At 49.2% G+C, this 7,654-nt stretch overlaps 1 long non-coding RNA gene across 1 annotated transcript; it reads left to right on the forward strand.

Moving 5' to 3' along the window:
- The first annotated feature begins 4,687 nt into the window (after nt 1-4,687).
- On the forward strand, nt 4,688-5,662 carry LOC112843754 (uncharacterized). The gene is made up of 2 exons (XR_003216240.1): nt 4,688-5,415; nt 5,508-5,662. It is a non-coding gene; the product is annotated as an uncharacterized LOC112843754 (long non-coding RNA).
- The last annotated feature ends 1,992 nt before the right edge of the window (nt 5,663-7,654 follow it).

Consider the following 7,654-nt stretch of genomic DNA (forward strand, 5'->3'; position numbering starts at 1 on the left):
CAGAGTGTAAAGTGTTGAGTTGGCTCTTTGGCCACTCCAACGAATTGCCCTCGGACGTGCAGATGGTAGACTACACCGCCGAAGCTCTCGGAGTCCGGTACATACTGGTGGACATGGACACGTTCACCGGCGTTTTACCGCAGCCTCCTCACACCGGCATGTCGTTTTTCACACACACGCATTTCACCGGCGATTTGGCCGCGGCCACGGCCGCGATCGGCCATGTTACGGGCCCTAAAAGGCGGATGGGCTCGCCTTGTCAGGGTAAACCGCTCGATGTCTGGTACGCGTTACCCTCAATGGGTTCGTGTCATCCAACGCCTTACACTTGTGGTGATAGATACGCAGACGTGAAGATAACAGATGAGATGAGGGCAGACTTGATCGAATGGACACTCAAAACAGACGCCGCTGACTGTCAAGGCCTTGCTGTTCAGCACACACTGTATTACCACTGGGAGCATGCTCAGTACAAGATGATGTTGTGTCACACTGTACCAGACACAGACACTTCGCTTAACATGTTCAGGCTTTGAGCGTCGTATTGTGTGATACTCTACGTTCTCTCCTTCCTTTGGAAATGTGTGTGTGTGTGTGTGTGTGTGTGTGTGTGTGTGAATAAATATCCACTGCTGCGGCTACCATCAGACAAAGACTGAAGCAGTACTATACACTATTTATAAAGCATACTATCGTCTAGTCGATACTATTTCACGCTTTGTATTTCAGGACACTGTCATGGCTCAACGGGATTATGGTGTTGCAGAGTGGAAGCGCATTGCCAAAGCGCTGCATTCTGGAGCCTTGCACAACGACGTGACTTTCGAGACGACCCAAGGCGCTCTCAACCATCTGTACTATCACCAAGAGTCATACGTCGCCGCTGGCCGCGGCCATGACCACGGACAGTATCGTGATTTCTGCTACATCCATAAAGACAAACCATGTCCCACTCGTCAATGTCAACTTAAATTGAGTGTGTTTTTCGGGGCAGCTACTGACAATCGATGCGCATTGTGCAACGGCGTGACAATGGCGCCGAGCGCCGACGGTTCCGTCGCCTACGGGGTCGGGAACGGAGGACCATGGTGTGAGATGTCAGATTTGGAACAGTTGTCTCTGAAACACTTGGAACACTTAGCTGTGTACCACACGCCATATTTTGTGATGTTGTTTCTGGGGTCAGTGAAGGACAAACGACACGTGTTCCACAGCGATCAGGCGAGCAGGCAGGAACTGGTGCGTGTCATCTACAACAAGTACAGGCAGGGAGAGATGCCATTGACCTTTCACAATACACAGGATAGGGATATCACTTTCCTAAAGCTGTGGTGGAGATACATGAACAGACAAAGCTCTAAGGTGCTGAATGTCAAGATCCCTTATTATCTTGAAATACCCAACACCACAACCCACGGTACGTGGAACCCTGTACACGACAAATTTGCAGATAGAACACCGGAGCCTGTCTACTCGTTTGTCAAGAGTGCGTGTATATGCCGCGACGTGTGGTGCGAGGACGATGTGTACAGCGCTCCGCTATGTGCGTCTCCAACATTAGAAAGCGTCGTACATGAAAATGACGACTCTGTCGTGTATTCGCTAAAGACACCCGTGTCCAAGCTTCACATCGATACAATCTTGGACGCCACTGTGACAACTTACAACACCAGAGATGCGGAGCCCCTACGTATATCGCTGCCGTGTTGCAAACCGCTCACCCCCAGGCTGGACTCGCTGGTGTTCGAGGAGTCTGTGGACTGTACCGTGCTGTTGCTGCGTGCAATTGTATCATTACACAAGACCTGGATCCCTCTCGAGTCGTGGCTGGTGCAGGAACACGGTAACGACAGTCCCATTCTGACCGGGACCAGGCACAGGGTTGCCGCGGGCGTGTTGGGCTGTTTCAGGGATATGTACGAGAAAAACACAGTGCCTCCCAGGCAACTGTATGCTACCCACCGAGACTTGATCAAGACGTTGCTAGTAAACACACGCACGTGGGATGTTGTGTCTTTCTTACCCTATGTCTGTATGAATAAGATGTACAGGGCAGTAAACAGTGGGGTGGATGAGACGAGCCTCAGGAAGTCCTGCTGTGGGATAATGGTGCGGATATTGCTACCCCTCAGCCATGAGGTTGAGAGTGTGGTGGACGATTGGTGGAGTGGTGACGCTTTGGACAGCGCCCATGATATCGAGTCGCAGTTTGTACTCCTGTGCAAAGAAGGCTTCCGTGATCTGAACACTTGGGACGCGTTACAACCCGAATCGTTTGGCGTCCGATGCGTCTCGCTAGTGGACAGTGGTTATATCTGGCTGGGTGACAGCATGATGGACGACAATGTTGTGAAACGTAAGCTGTCGGAGATCGGCCTGATCGAACCTGTCCGCGTCACCGTCATCGAGATACCACCAAAGCAAACCGTGCCATCTGAAGGGACTCCCATATCGATGATCTACAACGCTGGCACTCTTGCACCCGAATGTTTCAGAGGACTGACAAGTGCTCTCACAGTGAATGCTATGTGTGTGTCTATGCCCGACGACATGATAATGCGCCGGCGTGATTTCCGTGGTAGCCAAGCTAGTAATAATGCATACCGCGGAACCGGTAAGAGGTCCTTGGCCCCTGACCACGGCAGCGATCCACGGGACGATGGTAGCGCTCGACCTAAAATGTCTTATGTTGACATGCACAACGATGAGCCCATCATCATAGAGCTAATGAGCCTTCTCCGTGACACCGACGCCCACAACATCACACAACCAAGTATACGGGACAACCTTGCCCCGAGTGGACCGTGCTATTCCAACAGCTTTGCATTCGACAGCCGCCTGTTCAACACCGGGGCCTCGCAGTTGGCGGCCGTCGAGGATTTCAACGCTGGAAATTCTAGGATGGAGACCATCGACGATCTCGATACTATGGACACTTGCGCGCTGATGCACAACGCCACAAATCATCCCTACGACATCTTGGCTCCAACTCTGAACATAGAGATGGACGCCGAGGACGTAGACCGCTCGGACGTGGACTTCTCCGAGGCAGACCTCAACGAGGTAAACCTTTTCGATGTCGACAGCACGATCTCGGGCTTGTTTCCCAACGCAGCGGTCGACGCAATGCGTGTCAGCAATGACGAAGACTGTGACATATTGGCTTTGGCTTTGAGTAACACAGACAAACGGAAGAGGCAAACGGTGTCGCCGCCGTTTGAGCAGGTGGCTGATTGTGGTGACACACCAGCGGGTCCAAGCTCTGGCGACCAGCAGATCTGGTCCGCGCATGACGTCCAACTCGACAGCCCTGTGAGCGGCGGCAGTGCACGGCAGCCGAGTAGGCTAACAGAGCGGCGCACCCGACAAAATCCACTGCCGACAGTCGATGTGTCGGCGGTGGAACTGCCTGATAGTGGCCTGTACTCAAGCGAATACACATCGGACGAGCCAGAAGTACTGCGTGTTGCAACCAAAGCCGATTTGAAGTTTATAGGTAACATGTCAAAATGGAGGTCCAACGGCGTGATGTACAGCGACCTGAACAATGCACGCCACGGGACGACACACTCCCCCTACTCTACAATGACGTACATGACAGCCTTCGAGATCAAAAAACACAAAGGCTATGCCACTAGGCTGATGCGAAGACAGATCCCCGACACGCCTCAAACCAACCCCACCATAGGCTTAGAGAGAGTCGCTTGCGAGCACGGTTGCGATGCCAACGCTCGGCAGCCGTCCGATGTTTGCAGAACAGCTGTCGAGGATATCGACTCGAACTACATGATGGGCATATACGCGTGTTCTAGACTCACGAGAAAATTTACCCGGCCAAACGAATTCACCTACACGCCATCGGATATACCATCGGTGACAATAAACTGCAAGACCGGCGATAGGGTCTACAACGCAGTAGATCTATCGAAGCCACCCGAGCGGGGGTTTCGCTACGTGTGTCTGCACGTCAACGAATTCCCGATCGGCATGAGAATAGATACCATTCTCGAGATCAAGAGCACACAAGCCTTGTACTTGGGCCACGTACTGACCGCGCAGAACATGGCCGGGCTTTTGATCCACAGGATATTCTCTGAAGACGTACAGTTATTAGAGCTTGTACTGGACATGCACACGCGATTGCAGATACACCCGTTTGTGGCAAGAACATTCGCCTTGCATCTGATGAAGATGCCCTTCACTGACACAGGCGTCACCGCGGCCTTTGTCGGGGAGCATGTGGGCGAGTGGAATTTAGGGGGTCCGGACGGATTGGCAAATATGACCGACAGCCAAAAGTGTACGTTGGCGTACCACGTCACCATCTGTCTTATCAAAGCACAAATCCTGACAATGAGTATACTAGGGTTTCCCTTGTTGAGACTACACCCTGGCAGGATATGGAGAGATGGCGCGCGGTTCAAAGTGGACTTGCTGGCATGTCTGCTCGATCACATCACGTCCAAACTGAATTCGCAGGTCCATGGACGCAAGAACTCGAAAGAGGACTTTGATCGTCCCATTGCACCACTGAAGGGTGGTGTGCGTGCCATCACCGACACGCTCAGAACGTTAGACCTCGACCGATTTGTACCTGACTGGGAAACCCTGCCCGACTACGACGACGATTACGAAGACAACGTTCCCGATGGTGACATAGAGGTTTTCTATAGTATGTGTTCTGTTATCACTAAAAGTTGTAAAATGTTGTATCACTAAAATATCATTCTCAGTCAGTTGTTATCCATTATGTGTTTACAGCGCCCTCTGTGGTTGCTCCAAGTAATGCACTTTAGAAACGGCTTTATTTTGAAAAAACTTTATTGAACAGGAAGTCCGCTCAGTCAAGCAAAGCAAGTGAGCAAGAAGAAGGGAAACATATCGGCACACAGTTTATGTCCTGTTGGAAAAAATACTGTCCACATCTTCTGTTTATGGTTGTATCGCCGGTATGTACTTAAAGTATAAGTTGTAACTTTGTTTTTGTGCAATATGTTGCCCGCTAATGCAGTATTTGGCTGTAAAGCTAGTCCTTTTGTTAAGCTAGTTACCCGCGATTTTGGAGGTCGTCTGGATAGCATCAATAGTACAAGTTCACGTAATTAGACATATGACATATGGTGTGTAGTAGCAGTGTGGTATATAAATGTATATTATGCTGCACATATGTACGTCATGACTGTATTTTTTGTCTTGTTTTTAGTTTTACCCTTTTTAATGTCAGTAAACCTGTTGACAACGCTCATCGGTCTCCAGAGTGGTGATATGAGAAAGGTGTTAACGCCCCTGCATCAGACATGCACCCATAACGGCACAGTAAAACGGCGGCATCCGCACGAACAAAGATAACGCAGTCATCGCACGCTAGAGTGAAGCTGACCACTACTACGCCTCGGAGCAACACGGCATACAGCAGTGAGCCAGCAGTCGTCTAGTCAACTCCAACATGTCCAGCAAGGCGTCATCCCTCAAGACCCGGTCCGAAGCTTCGTGTGCCTCCTCTACAGGTTCTGCAGCAGCCAAAGCCAGAGCAAAAGCTGAGGCAGCAAAGGCACGTCTCAGCTTCGCAGCTAAAGAAATGGATTTGAAGGTAGAAAAAGCACAAATAGAAGTAGCAAAAGCTAAAGTCGAGGCATCCATCGAATATTTACAGCATGAAAAAGATGTAGCCTCAGCCATTGCTAAAGCAGAGTCACTAGAAGCAGCTGCTGCCGCACAGACAGAAACACGCAGCAACATCTGTCCCTCAGTAACAGCAGAACGAACTAAACAATATGTCATTGGCCAATCAGCATTTGTGAGAAAGGAAAATGATGCTGCTCTTCAACAATCACAAAATGAAAAGGTAACACAAAGTAAACCAGAGCTCACCTGTGATCAGCCACCAAGCCCTAAAAATGAAAATGACCCACAAAAAATTCCAATTGGTCTACCAGATGATCCTGACTGTTGCCAAAAAACTCCAGTCATTTCCCCTTCTCCTCATGCTAATAAAAATTACAGTACCAATTGGTCAAATCAGGTGTCAGCATCTAGCTTCCATGATGCTAGACCTTTATACAAAGAGCCTAGAGAATCAAATGTGAGTGACTTCATCAGATACTTTGCTCGTCGTGAAATAGTGGCAACAGGGCTGCTCCAGTTTAATGACAAGCCCCAAAACTTCAGAGCTTGGAAACGCTCATTTGAAAATGCTATAAGTGGGTTAGATCTAACGGCAAGTGAAGAAATGGACTTGATGTTAAAATGGCTTGGCAAAGAATCGGCTGAACATGCAGAACAACTCAGAGCCATACACATCAACAACCCAGTCAATGGCCTCAACATGATATGGGACAGACTTGAACAATGTTATGGCTCAGCCGAAGTGATCGAGGATGCACTGTTTAAAAGAATTGATGCATTCCCAAAAATCTCATCCAAAGACTTTGCAAAACTGAGAAAATTTAGTGACCTGCTCATGGAAGTGCAGTGTGCTAAAGCTGAAGGAGACCTCCCCGGTCTTGCGTTCCTAGATACAGCAAGAGGAGTAAATCCTATCATTCAGAAACTCCCCTTCTACCTGCAAGAAAGGTGGATCACAGTAGGCGCCAACTACAAACGCACAAAATGTGTCTCCTTCCCACCATTTAGTGTTCTAGTAGACTTTGTTGCACAAGAAGCTGATGCTAGAAACGACCCCAGCTTTAACCTCACACCATCACCTGATGCACCCAGACCAGACAAACTACCTTGGAGGGCAAACAGACAAAAAGAGATTTCTGTGCACAAAACTGATGTCATCTCTCGCTCTAGTTCAGACATACAGAGGTCCCCAAACAAAACTGTAGATGGTCAAAAGCTTTGTCCAATTCACAAGAAAGCCCATCCTCTCTCAGTGTGCAGAGCATTTCGCATGAAAACACTGTTAGATAGGAAAACTTTCTTAAAAGAAAACAACTTTTGCTTCAAATGCTGTGCCTCATCTTCACACATAGCAAAGAACTGTAAAGCCAAGGTACAGTGTTCCGAGTGCAACGATGAGAAGCACTGCACAGCTCTCCACCCAGGACCAGCTCCCTGGCTAAAAGAAACCGAACCGGCAGCAGAGCATGGCGGGGAGCCTGACACCATTGAATCAGAGGAGATCACTTCTAAATGCACTCAGGTTTGTGGTGTGAATGAAGCAGGCAGATCATGTTCTAAAATCTGTCTCGTTAATGTCTACCCAGCAGGCCACCCACATCAAGCAGTAAGGCTTTATGCCATCCATGATGAACAAAGTAACAGATCATTAGTACGTCCTGAGTTCTTCGAGTTGTTTAATGACTGCGGCCCTAGTTCCACTTACTCGCTTAAGACATGTGCAGGTACCAAAGAGACAATGGGTAGAAGAGCTACAGGTTATGTAGTGGCAGCTTTAGATGGTTCAGTCCACATCCCACTGCCTAGCCTAATTGAGTGCAAAAATATCCCAAATGACAGAGACGAGATCCCCACACCCAGTGCAGCTAGACACCACAGCCATCTAAAGTCAGTGGCTCACCTCATTCCTGCCTTGGACCCTAACGCCCCCATACTAATGCTTCTTGGACGGGATGTCATTAGAGCTCACAAAGTCCGCAAACAGATAAGTGGCCCTAACAACGCACCCTATGCTCAAAAATTGGACCTA

The sequence above is a fragment of the Oreochromis niloticus genome, linkage group LG23 (genome assembly GCF_001858045.2).
Source record: "Oreochromis niloticus isolate F11D_XX linkage group LG23, O_niloticus_UMD_NMBU, whole genome shotgun sequence".
NCBI lineage: Eukaryota > Metazoa > Chordata > Actinopteri > Cichliformes > Cichlidae > Oreochromis > Oreochromis niloticus.